The 19809-nt window shown below is 44.8% G+C and overlaps 1 protein-coding gene and 1 long non-coding RNA gene across 3 annotated transcripts in view; one reads left to right on the top strand and one right to left on the bottom strand.

Annotated features, from left to right (window-relative positions):
* MTUS2 (microtubule associated scaffold protein 2) overlaps positions 1–772 on the bottom strand; it is a 367641-nt gene extending 366869 nt beyond the window's left edge. For both annotated transcript variants that reach the window (XM_070471733.1, XM_070471734.1), the window contains exon 1: positions 282–772. The gene's annotated coding sequence lies outside the window, so the exon portion shown is untranslated. The remainder of the gene's footprint in view (positions 1–281) is intronic.
* LOC139036354 (uncharacterized) lies at positions 326–17075 on the top strand. The gene is made up of 2 exons (XR_011489110.1): positions 326–406; positions 17011–17075. It is a non-coding gene; the product is annotated as an uncharacterized lncRNA (long non-coding RNA).
* Positions 17076–19809: the final 2734 nt, after the last annotated feature.

Below are 19809 nucleotides of genomic sequence, written 5' to 3'. Positions count from 1 at the left end.
GTAGGGATTCGGTTGAACCAACCTACCAGCCCTTCGAAAACAGAGGATGTTTAACCTGACAGCACGCGAAGGTGCCGGAGGAGCTGCAAAAAAAACCTCAGCCGGAGCAGGTGATGCAGGCAGGAGAGAACAAGCGCTCGGATGGCAGAAAAGCCCAAATCAACCCCGCGCCGCCCAGCGCCCCCGCGGCGGGCGCTCCCCGGCTCCGCGCAGGGTCCGAGAGCGCCGGCCCCGGGGCCCCGCCAGACCCGGCCGGACGGGGCAGAGGAGGTTCCGCTCACCTGGGTGGGAAAGAGCCTCGGGAGGTGCCCAGGAAGCCACGCTGCCCTGATGGAGAGGCTCATTGCGGACCGGCTTCCCGCACGCCTCCTCCGCCTCCAGCTCGAGTTTTCCTCTTTGGCGACAGGTCTGCACCCGGCCAAGCGGCCGCGCAGGTCCGCAGACGGGGGTGGGGAGGCCACAAACTTGCGGGGAGAAGCCGGCGGCGGCGCGGGTGGAGGAGGCAGGGGCGCCCCAAGCGCGCGGTCCCCGCCGCCGCCCGCCCACGCCCGCTCGCGCCCCGCTCTCACCCCGCGCCGGCACCGCCCAGGCTCGGAGCGCGGGGGAGGTGGGGAGCGCGGACCCGGAGGCTGAAGCCCCCCCACGGATGCAGCGGCCGCCCCTCCGGCCGCCTTGCCCGGACAAAGAGAAGCGGCGGGGCGGGGTGGGGTGGGGGCGGCGAAGCGCGGGCCTCGGAGCGCGCTGCGCACCCCGCGCGCCTGGCCGGAGAGGTGCCGGCGGCGAGGACCGCGCGGGCGGGCGGGCGGGCGGGCGAAGAGGCGCGCTCCCCGTCCGGGCCTCCCCGAGACGCACACGCCGGGACCCGCGCCCCGCAGCCCCGCAGCCCCGCCGGGGAGGCCGCAGCGCCCTCTGCCGGCCCCGGGGCCGCCGTGCGCGCGCCGTCCCGCTCCGGCTCCGCGCCGCCGCGGCCCCCCGACGTCCCGGCGCCCCCGGGGCAGGGGCCTCCGAAGAGTGGGGTCTGCTCTTCTCCCCTGAGGACAGCTTCCAGTATGAGCTTCAGCAGGAATTGGGGCCCAGCACCAGGAACGTGGAGGGCACTGGGACTCCTGATGCAGGAGGGGCCCCAAGTTGACCTCTGGAACGGTTTGCGGAAAAGGCAGGCGTTTCTTTCGAGAATCGGGTTTATCTGTGTCTAATAAACACCAAATGCGGCTAACACTGGTAGAGGGGTGCTAGAGAGCCTCTCAGGAATAAATATGTTAATTTATTTCTCTAAGAAGTGCTCCCGGCTTTCCTAAGCAGCGCGCGTGGCAGGCTTCAAGAGGAGAGCCAGGTCAGAGAACTTCCGCTGCCTTGGGTTCAAATGTCAGTGGGATAAGCATTTGCCCTTATAAAAATGAAATGTGGGTGCTGGCCCCCGCCCTAATTAGAGGTGTTCTCTTGGTGGTTCAGTTGGTAACGAATCTGCCTGCAATGGGGGAGATCTGGGTTCGATCCCTGGGTCAAGAAGATCCCCTGGAGAACGGAATGATCACCCACTTCAGTATTTTTGCCTGGAGAATTCCATGGATGAAGGACCCTGGCAGGCTACAGTCCATGAGATCACAAAGAATCGGACAGGACTGAGCGACTAACACTTTCACTTTCAACTTTTTAGGGGTCTTTGTCCTAACTACCACATTAAGCAGTATTTTACACCAGTTAATATTTGAAGCACCGCTGGACCACTTAGTGAAGGGAAATCAGGAAATGGTACAGTACCTTTTTTCACACCGCTGTCTTTTAAAATTATTCTAACAGATCTCCTGTCTCCTCGGGAAGAATCTAGGGCAGACTTCATAGCTTTTCCTGTCACTTTCAGCTGTTAATAAACAGTCTGATTCTCTGATATTAAAAAAATCCAGTACAATCCAAGTCAAAACTGTGGTCTCACTGCACCTGAGCCTGCCTGCCTCCCCCCTCTCCTGCCAGCCTCTAGCTCCTAGTGGGCCCAAAGCTCACAAGCCTGCCTGGGGAAGGGAAAGGCTGTTTTCTTCTTTGTTCTACCTCTTCCCCTGGCTTCGTGCAGACTGGCTGCTCTGGGATGGCTTGGTGGGGAGCCTGTCCTGGTCCTGGCTTCCGGGTGAGCTTCTCACTGATTGTACATCTCTGCAGGCATCACGTGTCCGAGCAGGTGGACCCAGCCGCCTTGCACCCTGTCCATCCAGGTCATGGCCACAGCCACACACCCTCCTCGTTCCCTGGTCGCAGGCAGCTTTGACCAGCCTGGCTCTTTGAAGCTTACCATGTCGGAGTCAGGACTTTCTGAACTCATACATGTCCCCAAGCCCCAGCTGATCCCTGCCAACCTTCCCAGGTTGTTCTCCAGACCCCTTTCTTTGTGACTGGTGAGCCCCCTCTCCCTCAGAGCACCCTATAATTCTTGCTACTAACCTTCTCTCTAATCACTCTCTCCTCTCCCTAAATCTCAGTTGAGAAGAGCAGAACCCTTACTCAGCAAAACCTACAAAGCTGGCCCAAGGCCTCTCTTTTAAATGTGAAGACACCTCTCTCTGTGGTGGCCACAGATATGTCTTCTCACATTTTGAGAGTAACTGATGATGTCACATCTTCAGATCCATGGTGGTACTCACCCCTGGGTCACGCCTCACCCCGGCAGTTCCTCCATGGTGGGAGCACTGGGGTTGGGCCATTTCTACATCATGGAGGACCCATCTATGGGGCAGCCTTAATTCCGGAACTCCTCTTCATCCTGCCAAGGCTTTCTCAGAACTGCCCGCTGTCTGTAAATTTGCAACATCTGGTTATTTATATTCAATCTGACAACCTCCATCTTTTCATTTGTAAATATGCTTCGTTTAATTACTAAATAACTAGTGTGTAATTATAACCATTATTTTTATAAAGAAAGCTGAGCGCCAAAGAAGTGATGCTTTTGAACTGTGGTGTTGGAGAAGACTCTTCTGAGTCCCTTGGACTGCAAGGAGATCCAACCAGTCCATCCTAAAGGAAATCAGTCCTGATATTCATTGGAAGGACTGATGTTAAAGCTGAAACTCCAATACTTTGGCCACCTAATGCAAATAACCGACTCACTGGAAAAGACCCTGATGCCAGGAAGGATAGAAGGCAGGAGGAGAAGGGGGCGACAAAGGATGAGACGGCTGGATGACATCACTAACTCAATGGACATGAGTTTGAGTAAACTCTGGGAGTTGGTGATGGATAGGGAGGCCTGAAGTGCTGCAGTCCATGGGGTCCCAAAGAGTCAGACATGACTGAGCAACTGAACTGAACTGAACTGAACTTCTGCTGTTTAATTGTGAACTTTCTACTGGTTTTTTTTTTTTTTTAGTATCTTTTCTGCTTCCTTTAGAGTGATTAAGGGAAATTTTCCATAGTTTTATATTTCCTGTTATAAGAATTATACATTCTATTTTTTTCTTCCAGTAATTATTCTTGAGCTTGTAATATGAATAAGTAACTGGAAATTCTAAATTTTTATATCTCTGTGCTTCTCTTGAACAATAAAGGGCTTTTGAACTCTTCAATTATCCTCTCTCCATCTTACATGACATCATGCAATATTTTAGTTGAATTTTTTCCTCTGCAAATTATTATTTTACAGTCAGTGTTTGCTTATTCTTCATTCTTGATTCTCATATCTTCTGGGATCAGTTTCCTTTTTTCTGGAATACATCATCAAAAATTCTTTGTGAATGCCTTTTGGTGATAAATACTCTTGCAGTTTGGCTCCCTAAAGAAGAAAAGGTGTAATCACTCATTCGTGTCCGACTCTTTGCAACCCCATGGATGGTAGCCCGCCAGGCTCCTCTGTCAATAGAATTCTCTAGGCAAGAATACTGGAGTGGATTGCCATTCCCTTCTCCAGGGGATCTTCCAGACCCAGGAAACGAACCTGGGTCTCCTGTATTCTCTACCGTCTGAGCCACAGGGAAGCCTAAAGATGTCTTTATTTCATTTCCACCTTCACACAATAGTTAACCCATGTCCACAATTCTAGGTTAACAGCCACTTTCTCTTTGGGTTTCCATTGCTGCTGCTGTGAAGTCATCTGCCAGTTTTGTTGCTATTCCTTTGGGAACGACCCATCTCTTCTGTCTGCTTTTACCATCTTCCCATCATCTTTGTTGTTTTTCAGTTTACTTCTTTATGTCAAGGTGTGGATTTCATTTTACTTCTCTTTTCTGTGATTTATTGTGCTTCCTGCATCTAAGAATTCTTATCTTTTATCAATTTTAGAAAATTCTCCAACACTATCTTCTAATACTGATTTTCCCCATTCTATCCTTCAGAATTCCAGTCACATACATATTATATTTTCTTGTTCTATCCTATGTGTCTGAGTCTGTTTTTCTTATTTAAGACTTCTTACTCTCTTTGGTCCAGTCTCTCTGTCTCTCTTTCGCTACCTCTCTCTCTTTCCCCCTGCCTCCTCTCTCAGCCCTTTTGGAAAAGGACCTCTTATGGAATGCATCTCAGAAATATCATTCTGGGAGACATTAATCTCTTTATTCACTTAGTTCCATTTCCAAATGATCAAAGGTAATCCCGTGAGTTGTACCTCCACCGTTCTTCCAGAGTGCACAGGTATGAGTGATGAGAAGTTCCCACAGGTACCCCACACCATGAAGTCAGATGTTTCTTCAGGGAACCCCAGGGCAGAATCTGGTTCTACAGAAGAGAAACTGGTCTAAGCCTCTTGGACTTGGTTGCTGCAGCAGTGGCTAGAGCCAATGGTGGGACCAAGAGAATTTAGAGAGAATCACATACAGAGCCCAATACAGACACTAGCTGCATATCTTACAGCAGCGTGAAGTGTTTGAGTCAGAAGTTACTTGCTTCTTTCTTTCCTACATCTGGAAAGAGAATAATCACACTGGTCTCTGTGCCTGTCGAGTGGAAAGAGAAATCTCACAGTATGATGGGAAAAGCAGCAAATGTTTCTCAAATCAGAAGGTGTCCCATTGGCCACGTAACCTAAGCAGGACACTGAGCTTCTACAAGCCCCAACGTCTCCATCTTTAGGGGGGATTATAACTAATGCTTTACTGACTTTATAGGACAGGATCAAAGTGGTAACAAATGTAAAAGCATTTTACACGCGGCAAAATGCCCCAACAATATAATGTACGATAATTTATGATAATTGTAAACGATAAGGCTTATTCCCAGTGTCCTGGCCACTCTGTGCACCCAGACCCCAAGCCAAAACTAACCCAACTGGGCTTTTGATAGGAAAAAAAATCGATGTGAGATAAACGTTTGAGAGGAGGAAAAAGATGAACCAGCTATGATGGCAGGTTTTGAAATGAAGTAGATATGTCACGGTGGTGTGCCTTGTCTCCTAACATGTAACTAGGAGCAGAGATGCGGAAAAACTGGAGTCCTTGTGCCCTGTTGGTGGTTGTTAAAGTGAGGCAGTGTTACAGAAAACAGTATGGCAGTTCCTCGGGAAAAAAGGTAGAATTGCAATGTGATTTAGCAATTCTACTTCTAGATATATACCCAAAGAATTGAAAGAGACTCAGAGATATTTCTATACCCCTGAACAGTATTCACAGTAGCAAAAAGGTGGAAACAACTCAGGTATCCCACTGACGGATAAATGCATAAACAAAATGTGGCATGTACGTATCATGGAATATTTTCCAGTTTTAAAGAGAAAGGAAATTCTGATAAATGTAACAACTTGGATACACAGTGCTATATATGAAATAGATGATCAGCAAGGATCTGCTGTACAGCCCAGGAAGCTCTACGCAATATTCCATAATAATCTACATGGGAAAAGAATCTGAAAAAGAGTGGTTATGTGTATATGTATAAATGAGTCACTCTGCTGTTCGCCTGGAACTAACGCAGTATTGCTAATCAGTTTACTGTGATATAAAATAGAAATTAAATTTTTAAAAAATGCAACAACACGGACGAACCGTGAGGACAGTATGCTAAGTAAAATAAGCCAGACACCGAAGGACAATGATAAGAGTCCACTTCTATGAGGTCCCTAGAGCAGTCAGATTCGAAACAAGAAGTGAAATGTTCGCCAGGGGCTGGAGGAAGAGGAGATGAGAAGTTGTTTGATGGGGACAGAGTTTCAGTTGTGCAAGATGCAAAGAGCTCTGGAGAGGGATGGTAGCGATGGTTCACAGCAATGGGAACAATGCCACAGAACGGCAGACTTAAAATGGTGAAGATGACAAATTTTATTTTACCACAATTTTTTAGAAATAGAACCCACAATCAAAATAGTATAGGAAACCAAAGACGGTTTTCATAACGGGAGCAGCTGATGCCTCAAGGATCAGAGGGCTCCCCCACGCCTCCTTCCCTGGTCAGGTGGCCAGAGGCTGCAGGCTTTGGGACCTGCCCTGTGTAAAGCCTCAGGTGGTACGTGTGGACGTTCCCCATCCATTGATAGGGACCATGCCTCCGCACACACTGCCCAGCTCCCAGGCAAGTGACCACACACAGCCTTAAAGCCTGTCTATCCTAAGCCCTGGGCTCCCAGCTATTCCTTATCCCTCTCCTGCTGCTCTGGGCCCACCAGCCTGGCTCCCAGGAGTGTGAAAGTCTTTCACCAGGGCAGAGAGAGCCGGGCTGGAAGACGGGAGGCCCAAAGGCAAAACCCCTGAGACTTCTGACTGTCTCTAGGAGCTGGACATACCTGTCCATCTCTCTTTCCTCAGCATGTCACTGGACATTGGCTGAAGCTCTTCAATACTGTCAACACTACCTCCAGCGCAGATGACACGGTTAGTTCCCGTTCTTGAAAAATGGCTCTAATGTCCAAGAGTTTAAAGACCTTTTTTCTCCTGAAATTTGTAGCCGTTCCCTCCTCCAGGGAATCTTCCCAACCCAAGGATTGAACCCCAGTCTCCCACATTGCAGGAGGATTCTTTACCAGTTGAACCACCAGGAAAGCCCCATAGTTTAGAGTACTGTAGTTAAAGACCCTGGCACAAACTCGGTTTTGCCTCAGATATGCACTCTCTCTTCTCATGTTTGCCCTAAAAGGTCAGTCTTTCCTCCAATTTGAGGCTGCTCAAATGGTACAAAAGTCATAATTTCTGTCCCTGAATGTAAGATAAATTCCCCAGGCAGTTGTATTAGGCATGGCAGAAACATGGGTAGAATAAAAATGGCTGAAATCCTTCTGATGTTACTTGAATTTCTAATGTATTTATGAATTTAGAACTCTCTTGAGAACATGACATTAATTTAGGGCTATAACTAATATACTATATTTCGAAAGACATATGCTTTGCTTCCCTTGGCTTGCTTTGTGTACTTATGGTGAGTACACCTGAAAGCGTCAGATATTATGGCAAAGCCTATTGAAAAGTGTATGCACACATTTTAACACAATCTATGGCATACAAGTGGGCTTCCCTGGTGGTTCAGTGGTAGAAGAATCTGCCTGCCAATGCAGGGAAGGTGGGTTCAACCCCTGAGTAGGGAAGATCCCCTGGAGGAGGAAATGGCAGCCCACTCCAGTATTCCTGCCTAGGAAAACCCATGGACAGAGGAATATGGTGGTCTACAGTTCATGGGATCACAAAAGTGTCAGACACGACTTAGCGAATAAACAACAGCAACAAATAGCATACAAAGAAACTATTTCAAGAAATCTGATATATTCAAATCAGTTTGCCTAACCTCCCAGATCCCTTAATTTTATCTTATGCTGTAGTGTCTGAAAGTCTAATCACCAAAGACCTTGAGAGGCTTTTAAGCAAAAAGGAGCCTCCCCTAGCATTTTACCTAGGATATCAGAAAGGTGTTTCTCTGGAGAACAGTGGATATTGACCAAAATAGATTATTCTATTGGCACAATACTGGAACACAAAGCACTTCTATTCCTTCAGGCCTTCCATATCTTAACCAGTTTAGTCCAAGAAAGGCTGTTTCCTCTTTCACTAGGCATTCATTTCCCCACAGGTGCTTCCTGGACACCTACTTGACCTTAGCGCATCGTGAGGCCCGGGTTGACCTGGTCCCTCCTCTCAGGGAATTTACATTCTGAGTGATGACAGGTGTTGTGAGGACCAGGGGGAGAAATAAATGGGACAACGTGATGGAAACTCAGAGGGGGCGGAGTTTGGGACATGAACCAGCCCCTAGCGGGCGCTGTGTGTCCCTGGTCATAGGGCTCAGAGGGAAGGGGCGGTGACAAGTGCCCAAGTGGAAAGGGGCTTGCTAACTATGTCTGTGTGCTCATAACCTTTTTCTAATTGTGAGAACTAATTTTGAAGGTTTTTTTTTTAATTTCAGGGTTTTTTAGACTTTATCTTCCCAAAATTGAATTAGAAAATATTAACTAATTTATGACTACATATGGGCTTCCCAGCTGGCACTCAGGGTAAAAAAAACCCGCCTGCCAATGCAGGAGACTCAGGAGATACAAGAGGCGTGTGTTTGGTCCCTGGGTCAGGAAGATCCCCTGGAGAAGGGAATGGCAATCCACTCCAGTATTCTTGCCTGGAGAATTCCATGGACAGAGAAGCCTGGTGGGCTATAGTGCCTGGGGCAGCAAAGAGTCAGACATGACTGAGCACACACACACTACACTACACATGCGTATATATTATATATAGATGTCTGTATGTAATTATATGAGATTTTGTGTGGCATATATATGATATATATAATATTATATATTTTCCCCTTTTATTTCATATATTCCACAACATATACATAAACAGAGAGAAATCCAAATAAAAAGGCTGCACCAATTTTTTTTTCCCATTTATTTTTATTAGTTAAAGGCTAATTACTTTACATCATTGCAGTGGTTTTTGTCATACATTGAAATGAATTAGCCATGGATTTACATGTATTCCCCATCCCAGTCCCCCCTCCCACCTCCCTCTCCACCTGATCCCTCTGGGTCTTCCCAGTGCACCAGGCCCGAGCACTTGTCTCATGCACCCAACCTGGGCTGGTGATCTGTTTCACCCTAGATAGTATACATGTTTCGATGCTGTTCTCTTGAAACATCCCACCCTCACCTTCTCCCAGAGTCCACAAGTCTGTTCTATACATCTGAGTCTCTTTTTCTGTTTTGCATATAGGGTTATCATTACCATCTTTCTAAATTCCATATATATGTGTTAGTATACTGTAATGGTCTTTATCTTTCTGGCTTACTTCGCTCTGTATAATGGGCTCCAGTTTCATCCATCTCATTAGAACTAATTCAAATGAATTCTTTTTAATGGCTGAGTAATATTCCATGGTGTATATGTACCACAGCTTCCTCATCCATTCATCTGCACCAAAAAGGCTGCACCAATTTATACTCCTATCATCAATGCACAAGAAAAGCTATTTCACATTTCTTTTAATTGCCCTTAAAAATGTTTACAAATTTGATAAATATAAATAGTATCCAATTTCTCTCCTTTTTATCATATGTTTAAATATAATATTGGAAAACACAGAAGAACATATGTAATGTGTACATTAGTTATAAAACAAAATAAAACAGGTGATTTTAACACTTTCTTCATAAATAAGTAGTGATTACTCCCTCAAAGCAGTCTTCATTTCCACGTTTTATATCCCTAATGGAGTTGCTCCTCTTTCCATGTGTCTATTAATTGTGGGTTTCCTGTACTGTAGATTGCCAGTTTATTTTTCTTTCCCACTGTGATCATTTAGATTAATTCAGCTTCTCCCCCCAACTATGGATGGGGTACCATTCCCTACTGCAGTGATAGGGCTTGACCGCATGATCTCTTTGACCAACAGACTGTTAGCAGACACGACACAAGCTAAAGGCTTTCCCTATGCTTGCTCAGACGGGCTTATCTCTTGCACTAGTGCTATCATCTTGATAACCAGCCCCGAGTAATCACTGGCCTTGGAGTGATGAATGGGTACTGGCCTCACTTGGGAGAGACCTGTACCCACACTGCATTCCAGAGCCAAGCCCTGTGAACTTGCAATGAGAGGCAGAGTCACCCAGCTCAAGTCCAGCCTAAGTCAGCCAAATCAGTCACCGGCAGACTTGCATGGGAATAAAAGCTGTTGTTATAAGCCAGCGAGTTTTACGGTGATTCGTTATGCAGTAGTAGTTAAGAACTGACTAACACATCTATAATATCAGGTGCCAGAAAGCTTGTTCAGATTTTTTCCATGACAGATTATGGAAAAACCCAAACGAACTTCTTGGCCAACCCAATATTTATCTATCAAGGTGTTAGAGAATTTGTCATTTTCTGTAATTGATCAGTTTATATAATTTAATACTTAATTAATATTTAAGAAAGTTATATAATTATTAGTTTATTCTGTACCTAGCCGCCCCATGCTAGAATTTGTCTTGTATTTTGATGGTGTTTCTTAATTTTACATAGGGAAACTTTCATTTTTAAGCTTGTACACCTTTTTTCCCTCTTACTCATCTACTACTTTTAAACTTTAACAGTCTCCCCAATTCTGAGACTTAATAAATAATCAATTCCATTTTCTGTTTTTCTAAAACTTTAAAAGCATAGTATCCAATTTCTTCCCTTTTTCTTTATCATATGTTTAAATATAACATTGGAAAATATAACAGTGGTATACTAATCATTCCTAGATCCTCTTATTTTTTTCCTGAGTTCAGTGTAATATATCTGGGAGCTCTAAAAATTAATCCCAATTCTAACTGGAAAAATGTTTATGTTGAAAACTCATTAAGATTATGTAATAGCCACCCTTTTAGCTAACATGTTTGTTTTTGCCTTAAATTTTCAATTAAATTAGCACAGCAATTTAACAATCCTAATTACTTTGTGGTTAACCAAGATAAAATTACACTTTCATTTGCTGTCCAATCCTCTAGAGAATTCAAATCTACCACAGTCTTCTAGTAATCCACATCTCTGTTCCTTATTAACCAAAATAGATTAACTGCTCCCAAAATTTTTTACAATTTCCAGTTCCTAGATTGTCTTGTGATTCTCTTATCTGTACTAGTTGTAATTGAAGGAGACATAGTGGCGTAGTGAGCATGGAACAGCATCACTCTGTTGAAGGTATCCTCCTGTGAGTGAAGGTGGGTCTCCGTGGACCCTTCCCTGATTTCTGGGGGTGGTGGAGGGGGGTGGTTGCTGCTCTTTTCCCTGTGGTCCCATGACAGTGTGTTCTAGAACTTGCATTGCAATGTGCTTTTGTTTACATGTCTGGCCACCCACTTGACTGTGAGTCTCTCATTGGCAATTACTCATTTCTCATTGTCTAGCCCCCATCTTGATACTTGGCTCAGAGAAAATGCTCTGTACCTATTAATTGGTTGATCAATTGATTGGAAGGTTGCACTGGTTGATATTGAAGTGACAGTAGGCAGCCTATTTGGTAAGCTTCCTTTCTCTTTCCTCTCTGTCAGACCACGATCAATACATAAGTCATTTAAACTCCTATGCCACGTCATTCTTTTATATCTCTCACTGTAGGTGGAATGCCCCAGGAGATATGAAAGTGGGCATTTAAAAAATGATCCCAGGACTGCCCTGGTGGTCCAGTGGTTAAGAATCCACCTGCCAATGCAGGGGACACAGGTTCAGTCCCTGGTCTGGGAAGATTCCACATGCCTCGGGACAACTAAGCCGGTGTGCCACAACTACAGGGCCTGTGCTCTGCAACAAGAGACAAATACCACAAGGAGAAGTCCCATGTACTGCTACCAGAGACTAGGCCCCACTCGCTGCATCTAGAGAAAGTTTTCACACAGCAGTGAAGACCCAACATAGTCATGAAAGTAAAAGTCGCTCTTTGCTATGCCATGGACTATACCATGGAATTCTCCAGGCCAGAATACCAGAGTGGGTAGCCTTTCCTTTCTCCAGGGAATCTTCCCAACCCAGGGATCAAACCCAGGTCTCCCGCATTGCAGGTGGATTCTTTACCAGCTGAGCCACAAGGGAAGCCCAAGAATACTGGAGTGGGTAGCCTACCCCTTCTTCAGCAGATCTTCCCCATCCAGGAATCAAACAGGGGTCTCCTGCATTGCAGGCAGATTCTTTACCAACTGAGCTATCAGGGAAGCCCAACACAGCCATAAATAAACAAAATTATCTCCAGTTTCTTTAACTAAGTTACGCTAGCACTGTGATATTCTGGCAAGAGCACTGAGCAAGGGGTAGGAGGATTTAGGGTCCGAGTTCAGCTCTTCCCCTTAATATCCAGCTTAGAACCGCTCACTTCCATGACCTGGGACTGTGGTTTTGCTCAACAGATTGTGACGTGCCACCACATTGAGCAGTCTAAGTCCTTAGGACTTTAGTTCTGAACCAAACTAATCAGGTTGAAGGGTTCTCAGCAGGCAGCCACACTGGACACGGAAGGATGTGGGGCTTTGCAGTCAGGCGGTTGGGGCATTGAGTCCAAACTGTCACTTACTAGATTAACAACCTTGGGAGAGTTATTTAACTTCACTGATTGCTCATTTTCTGTGGGATGTAGAATACCTCTCTTGCAAAGCTGCTGTGAAATTTCAGTGAGATGAGGCAGATAAAGCAGGTAGCACCGTGCTTAGCCTGTGGTGGAGTCTAGATGGGAACCTCAATTGTGTTCATTGCACCCAGCTTCCTCCATCGTTGCACACAGAGGAAACTCATCTTGCATCCTTCACTGATGCTGTCATACACTGCACACACACACACACATGCACACACACACACAGTAGAATAGGTAAAGACAGCAGAGATCTAATTTTAGTGACTTTTTCCCCATGGTTTTGGTACCAGGAGGGCCAAAAAGAGAAGCTACCTTAAAGGCAGCGATTTAATGGTTAAATGTTCACTTCTTGATGTCTTACAATCATTAAAGAGATCTTCTCTAGGCATCTACCACTATGTCCAATAAAAGGAAAAATCACCAGATACATGGAACTTGGGAACTGTAGTAATTGGGTTCTTTAAATCCTGCACAAAGATACCATTAAAGTATAAGTCCCTCCCAATAATTTTTTAATTTTAAAGAACATTTCACACTCAGTAAGCAATATTACATGGTGATCCAATAGAACAATATCACCAACTGTCCCAAATGTTGTGTTTCTGCTCCACTTTACATCTTAGATGTAGATACTAAGGTTTGTGATTGCTGGTTTTGAAATAAAACCCATCTGCCTACAAGGCAATTCACTTTGAAATTGGGTCCTCAAACTTTCAAGAACCTTCAGAGCCCAGAGGGAGAGCATCATCAATTCAACCATTGCCTCAAATTGCATCTTGAAATTTCATGGTTTGGAAAGCTCTCTTCACAGATTCTGAGGCTGGGCTACTAATGTGTGGTTTGCCCAGCAGAGGGCAACAGGCCCCACGGAAAGGCAGCGTGAGTCTCAGCCAGGTTTTATTTTTATTTTTATTTTTTTCATTTATTTTTATTAGTTGGAGGCTAATTACTTTACAACATTGCAGTGGTTTTTGTCATACATTGACATGAATTAGCCATGGATTTACATGTATTCCCCATCCCGGTCCCCCCTCCCACCTCCCTCTCCACCCGATCCCTCTGGGTCTTCCCAGTGCACCAGGCCCGAGTGCTTGTCTCATGCATCCAACCTGGGCTGGTGATCTGTTTCACCCTAGATAATATACATGTTTTGGTGCTGTTCTCTTGAAACATCCCACCCTCGCCTTCTCCCACAGAGTCCAAAAGTCTGTCAGGCTCCCCAGGAGAGGCCGCCCAGGGCCATGGCCACGGCGGATGGCACTCTCCCTAAGCGGAGGAGCAGCAGGGCCAGTGCAGAATGAAAAGATGAGCTCCTTGTCCAAAAGTGCCTCAAGTCCACTCCCCTGGATTCTCAGAAACTGTGGGGCACCCTCCTCCATTAACTCAGAACTCTGCTCAGCAATCACTTTTTCAGGGAGGCCTTCCCCGGCCTAAATAGCATTCCCCTCCAAGGTGAGGCCTGACCCTTTAACCAGCTTTACTTTTTCCTCCTAGCACTTGTCACCAATACCTGATGTCTAATATGAATTAGTCTGCACTTACTAGAATGTCCATGGGAACAGGAATTGTGGGGACATTTTGGTCCATGACCATACCCCCAGCTTCTGAAATGGTGCCTCACACTGGAATGTGGAGATGACCCTCTGATGAGACAGAAGTAAAGACCGAGGAATAACCAGGGCGAGGCCTGCAGGGGGCGTGTCCGTCAGCTCAGCAGAGGGGATGGGAAAGAAGATCCCTTGTATGCAGACTTGCTCTGAAAATAGGACGCTGACTCTGAATAGAACCATTGTCTTCCCATCGCCTAATCTATGATGCCCTTACCACACCCTCGGGGAGTGACAGCTTCGCTCCTTCTACAGGTGAAATGAAGAAAGCCCAGAGACACCGAGACTCTTACACAAGATTCCAAAGTCACGTAGCTCCCGGTGGCAGAGCTTAATCTGAAAGACCAGAAATCAGGCAAGACGCAAATTTATCCCCGTGCTTTTTCTGAGATCACGCTGTCCCAGCCGTGGGGTCTGCCACCTGACCTTTTCATTCCACCCTAGGGTCAGGAAGATAGACTTAGTGTCCTTGGAATTGACTCATTTTGTTCGCAGAGACCAGTCAGCTTTGTCTTGAATGCCATTCAGGGTCAATGTATCAATCACTCTTTATTAATAAGCCCAAGCGTATGGGGTTTCTGAGCTACTGAATGTCAAAGAAAAGATAAGAGAGTATACAGTATGTTGTGAAATACTGCAATAGACAGGCATATTCCGAGTCATGTGAATCTAAGCAAAAGCTTCCTAAATAAACATTGATCTCTGGCCCCTGTGGAGTTCATTGTCTAGCCCTGAGCTGACAGCTGTTCCAGCCCATGTACTGTAGCTAATTAGCCACAGCTACCATCTCACATGAGGTTTTTCTTTGAGGTGAACTTTAATATTCAGCAGGAGAAGAGATACTCTTATTCCTTTAATTGTGTTTTTCTAATTAAATTGCAAATTGTGATTGCTTATTCCTCTTGAAAGGAAGATCTTAGACTTACTCACTGAGTGCCTATGCTCACATATCAAGTGTTTTTTCAGAACTCATCGTGACAGAATAACCCAATAGATCTTACCCCATAGATAACTCTGGATAAACATAAAATTTTCTGTGTGACCATAAGCCTCACAACATGGTTCTCTAATAGTGTCTGATGTATAATTATAATAAAAGGGACAAGAATAATACTCGATCCTGTCAGTACCTGAATCTTCCCAGTAAACTCCTCTTTTGCCTTTTGCTCAAGTCACTTTCCCTTGCTATTGACCAAAATCTCTCTCTGGTACACCTGGCCTCCAGGCTCATTTCTGATTTGTTTTCTTGTGCGTTTTCTGCTCCTCACCCTCTTCTGTTATCTCAATGCAAGTCCCATTTCCTGCCAAATTAGCCTCCAAATTGAGCAGCTGGGCAAAGGACGGCAAGGACTTTGTGATGGAGTGGATGGTTCAGCTCCGTCTGTCAGGAGAGTGGAGCCCCAAGAAGGGACTGCGGCTGCTGTGGAGATCATCACACCCCTCCCCGGCCAGCCCAGCAAGCCGGGGGAGGAAGCAAGCAGCTGAGTGGACATGGTCCATGGAGAAATGGCTCTGCATTTCTGTACGTTCTGTGTTTGTGATCCATGATGAATCTCATGTGGGCGAAGACTGGTCCTGGGTTTAAAAGAGATGAGCAGAAACAGCAAGAAAGGGAGGAGCTGTGCCAATAGGATTATTGTGGCCAGTGTCTGGTGATGAAGAAACTGAGATGGATACTGAAGACTTACACACAAGAAGATGCTCACAGACTTCCAGACAGGATATAAATAGAATTCGAACTATTACTGTGTCTGAGGCCTTTAATAAGCTAGACAGCGGGTGTGGAGTAAGGCCCTGTGCTACAAAAGATCAGCTGGCTCTTCCACCTCTCAAAGTCCTTCCCAGAGATGCTTATTAATAATGGCTAATGTGAAGGGGATGTCTGTTGTATGCCAGACCAGACGAGGACTGTGCTAAATGACTTGCATGCATTTTCTTATGTGATTGCACAAACTTCTGGGGTAGGTTCTACTACAATCCCCCACTTACAGACCAGGAAAGTGGTGTTTACAGAGGTTAATAACTTGCTCAAGGCCGCACCACTAGGAAGATTTCAACTGGAAAGCAAGGGATGCTGGTCTGGTGAGCAGGAAATAGGATAAAGGAGAGAGGCCAGTGAGATCCTTGTATCTGCCCACATAGTGGGTGTGAAGGAGAAATTTCAGGAAAAGATTAGGCAGGGAGAAGACCATCATGTGTGTGTTCTCGGCTGTGTCTGATTCTTCGTGGACTGTAGCCTACCATGCTCCTCTGTCCAGGGGATTTCTCCAGGCAAGAATACTGGAGTCGGTTGCCATGCTCTCCTCCAGGGGATCTTCCCAACCCAGGATTCAAAACTGCATCTCTTACATCTTGTGCGTTAGCAGGCAAATTCTTTACCATTGAGCCACGGGGGAAACCTGGAGAAGACCAGGGTGGCATGCAACAGTATTCAGAGTTAATGGGGACCTGGGTGTGTCCTGCGCACTCCTGGGGATGGGGAGGCACTGCTCATTTCCCATCCCCCTTCCTCTCTGCACTGTTCCTTCCAAACCTTTCCTCCTCCAGCCTTACCCATCTGCACCTGCGCTCCCTTCATAGCCGATTCATCTGACTGAGAAATTTGCAGGAGTGATTTCTGCTAGTGTCTCATGAAAAAATGATGAGAAGTGTTTTTCTCACCCTCCTTTCAGAAAGTAATCGTGGCTTTGAGTCTTGGAAACTTGCATTTACTCTTGACCAAGGAAAGAAGGAACAGGTCTTTCAAGTGCCCCAGGGTTTGAGGATGGTAGGGTTTGACCACTCCATTCTAAGGAAGAGTAGTACCCCCTAAAGAGAGGGTCTCAAAACAACCTTCCTGGTATCCCCAAGAACCTTTTAATGAATAGAGATGGTCAAAATTATTTTCAAAATAATACGATTTTACTTGCCTTCTTCCCTTTCATTCTCTCACCAGTGTACTTGGGATCGTCAAGAGGCTACGCAATGTGTGACATCACAACAGACTGGATGAAGAAGCAGGTATGAAAACCCAGCTGTCTTCTATTAAGCCAGATTTTAAAGTGATTTCTAGAAAGGTAAAGCAATATCATTCTTCTCATTATTATTATTATTTGCATTGGAAAAGCTCTAAAGCTGAACTTGAGGAAAGTTTCATTTGGCCCTAAATTTATTTTTCTTTTGCTACAGAAAAAAGAAAACCAATTTGGAGACAAAATAAAGTGTCTACTTCAGAAAAAGAATTCTTTCCATTTGTATCTTCCTCCAAAAAGACATATGATTTATGACTAAGTAACCCTGTTTGCATGATTGCTGTTTTGTTTTGGTCACTTTTCCTCCCTTCTGAGCATCCCCAATCCTTTAATCCAAGACACTCTGGGACAGAATGAATTACTGAAACACAGGTGGCCGACCACCAGAGAGCAACCCAGATCATGACAACTTATTAATCCGTAAGGTTATTGTTTTTTTATCATTTTATCTTCAACTACCTAAAATATCACTGCTCATCCCTTTCATGGCTGATGAAGACTGCCTCATGCATGTACTCCGTCGTGTCTGACTCTGTGAGACCCCGTGGACAGAAGCCCTCCAGGCTCCTCTGTCCATGGGATTCTCCAAGCAAAAATACTGGAGTGGGTTGCCATGCCCTCCTCCGGGGGATCTTCCCAAGCCAAGGATGGAATCTGCATTTCCTGTGTCTCCTGCATTACAGGAGGATTCTTTCCCGCTGAGCCACCAGGGCTGCCATGGAGGCTCTCTGCTCTGTGCTTCCGTTCTTCAGACTGAGAGCTGTTTATTCAACACCTTATTCAACACAAGGGCCCCGTGAGACCTTATGAAGTACCTGGTACAGAGAGGCACTCGGTTAATCTAGCTGAATTGAACTGAAAACTCTCAGCTCTGCCAATCCAGGAATAACCAGAGAGACCAGATGAGGTGTGACATACTGCCAAGTCAACCGAGCATCCCCAGCTGGCACCCCAACTTCTTCTGGTCCTCCTCAGGGACCCTGGGTCAGCGCCTTAGCCTGCGGTATCCCCACGGCTGCCCTGTTCTACCTACTTCCCTCTTCCTCTGACCAGACTGTGAGGAGACGGGAGGCCAGAGAGGGGATGGGAATACCCAGAGAGGCCTCCACCAGCACCGAAATGGCTCGTCCCGGCCTGTGTGTATCTGGAACGGAATATCCTTCCAGTGATTGTCTATCATTTACAAATGTTAAGGTACACATAACCGACTTCACCAAAAAAAAAAAAAAAAAAAGTGTACTCAACTAAAATGTTTCTAATTCTGGTCAATATGGAAACTTGAATGTTTATACAGTTGTAATCAATGAGTTACATTCTATAGAGTGCACTCATTTTCACTAACTACAATTTGTACACTTGCCACTTTGAGGATTACCCAGAGTTTTATTGTACTGCCATACTGTTGTTTGCTTACCACTTGCAGTCCAGTGGTTACTTTTTTTTTGCTGTGCTGTGGTCAGTCATGTCTGACTCTGTGACCTCCACAGACTGTAGCCTGCCAGCTCATTATATCATTTTATCAGTTACTTGGGTCGCTCCAATTTTTCATTATCATGAATTGTGCTATGATACACATACTTGTGCAAATTGCCTTTTTTGTCTTTTAGTATTCCTTGGAACCTATTTCCACAAGCTATACTCCTAGTAATAAGGTCAGGGCAAAAGAATGAATGGATACACACACATATACATATCGCCCTGCTGTTTTACAGAAAGAAGACAACAAATTGTTGGTTTCAATTTGGCGACAATTTTTTAGGCAAAAGTTTTTAAAATCTTACTTTAAAAAAATTGAGATCTTAGAATTTAAGGATTGGAATGGAGGACTTTTTAGAGGTCATCTCAGCCAACTCCCCCAAGAGTGCAAAGATGCCCTTCCTCCTTTTCACAATTCTTCTTGTCAAAATATATTTGTTAGGTCATATGTTGTGAAGTATAAGAGAAAAATCCAGCCTCACAAAAATATGCAATTATAACAGGATGAGCATTAATAATGTTTTAAAAAAACTGTTGGTATTTTCTTTGATACAACTCCAAAATGCAACAAATGGCTGGTTGCAGTGTAGAATTTGAAACTATATAGTGAGATTTTCATACTTTGTTACATTAAAATACACTGATCTATATCTTGCACTTTGAATGACACTTTTACTCAGACATAATTTTATAGCATCATACATTGATCAGTTGAAAAATTTTGATTCACTAGTAATAGGGAATCTTTCCAATGTAGACACCTTTCATTATATAATCAAAAAATCACACTGGCCCAGGACCAACCAAACAGCTTCACTGGAGAATTCTCTCAAACATTTAAAGAAGACTTGACACCAATCCTTCTCCAACTCTTCCGAAAAAAATCCAAAAGGAAAGAATACTTCCTAACTGATTTTACACTAGCAGCCTTACCTTGATAATAAAATTAGACAAAGACACTGTAGCAAAAGAATCTACAGCTCAATATCCCTTATAAATACTCCAAAATCCTCAACAAAATACTAGCAAGACAACTTCAACAGCACATTTAAAAGATCATACACCATGATCAAATGAGATTTATTCCAGGGATGCAAAATAGTAATATATATATATGTTCATTTTCAGATTATTTTCCATTGTAAGTTATTACAAGATAATGAATACAGTCCCGAGTGTAAAACTTCAGTGTTGTTAGAAGAAACATATGAAATATTCTAGTATTCAAATACTCAGGGCTGAAAAAT

Source organism: Odocoileus virginianus, chromosome 8 (assembly GCF_023699985.2).
Source record: "Odocoileus virginianus isolate 20LAN1187 ecotype Illinois chromosome 8, Ovbor_1.2, whole genome shotgun sequence".
NCBI classification, from domain to species: Eukaryota; Metazoa; Chordata; class Mammalia; order Artiodactyla; family Cervidae; genus Odocoileus; species Odocoileus virginianus.
The sequence above is the reverse complement of the archived record's forward strand: the minus strand, read 5'-3'. Positions and strand labels throughout refer to the sequence as shown.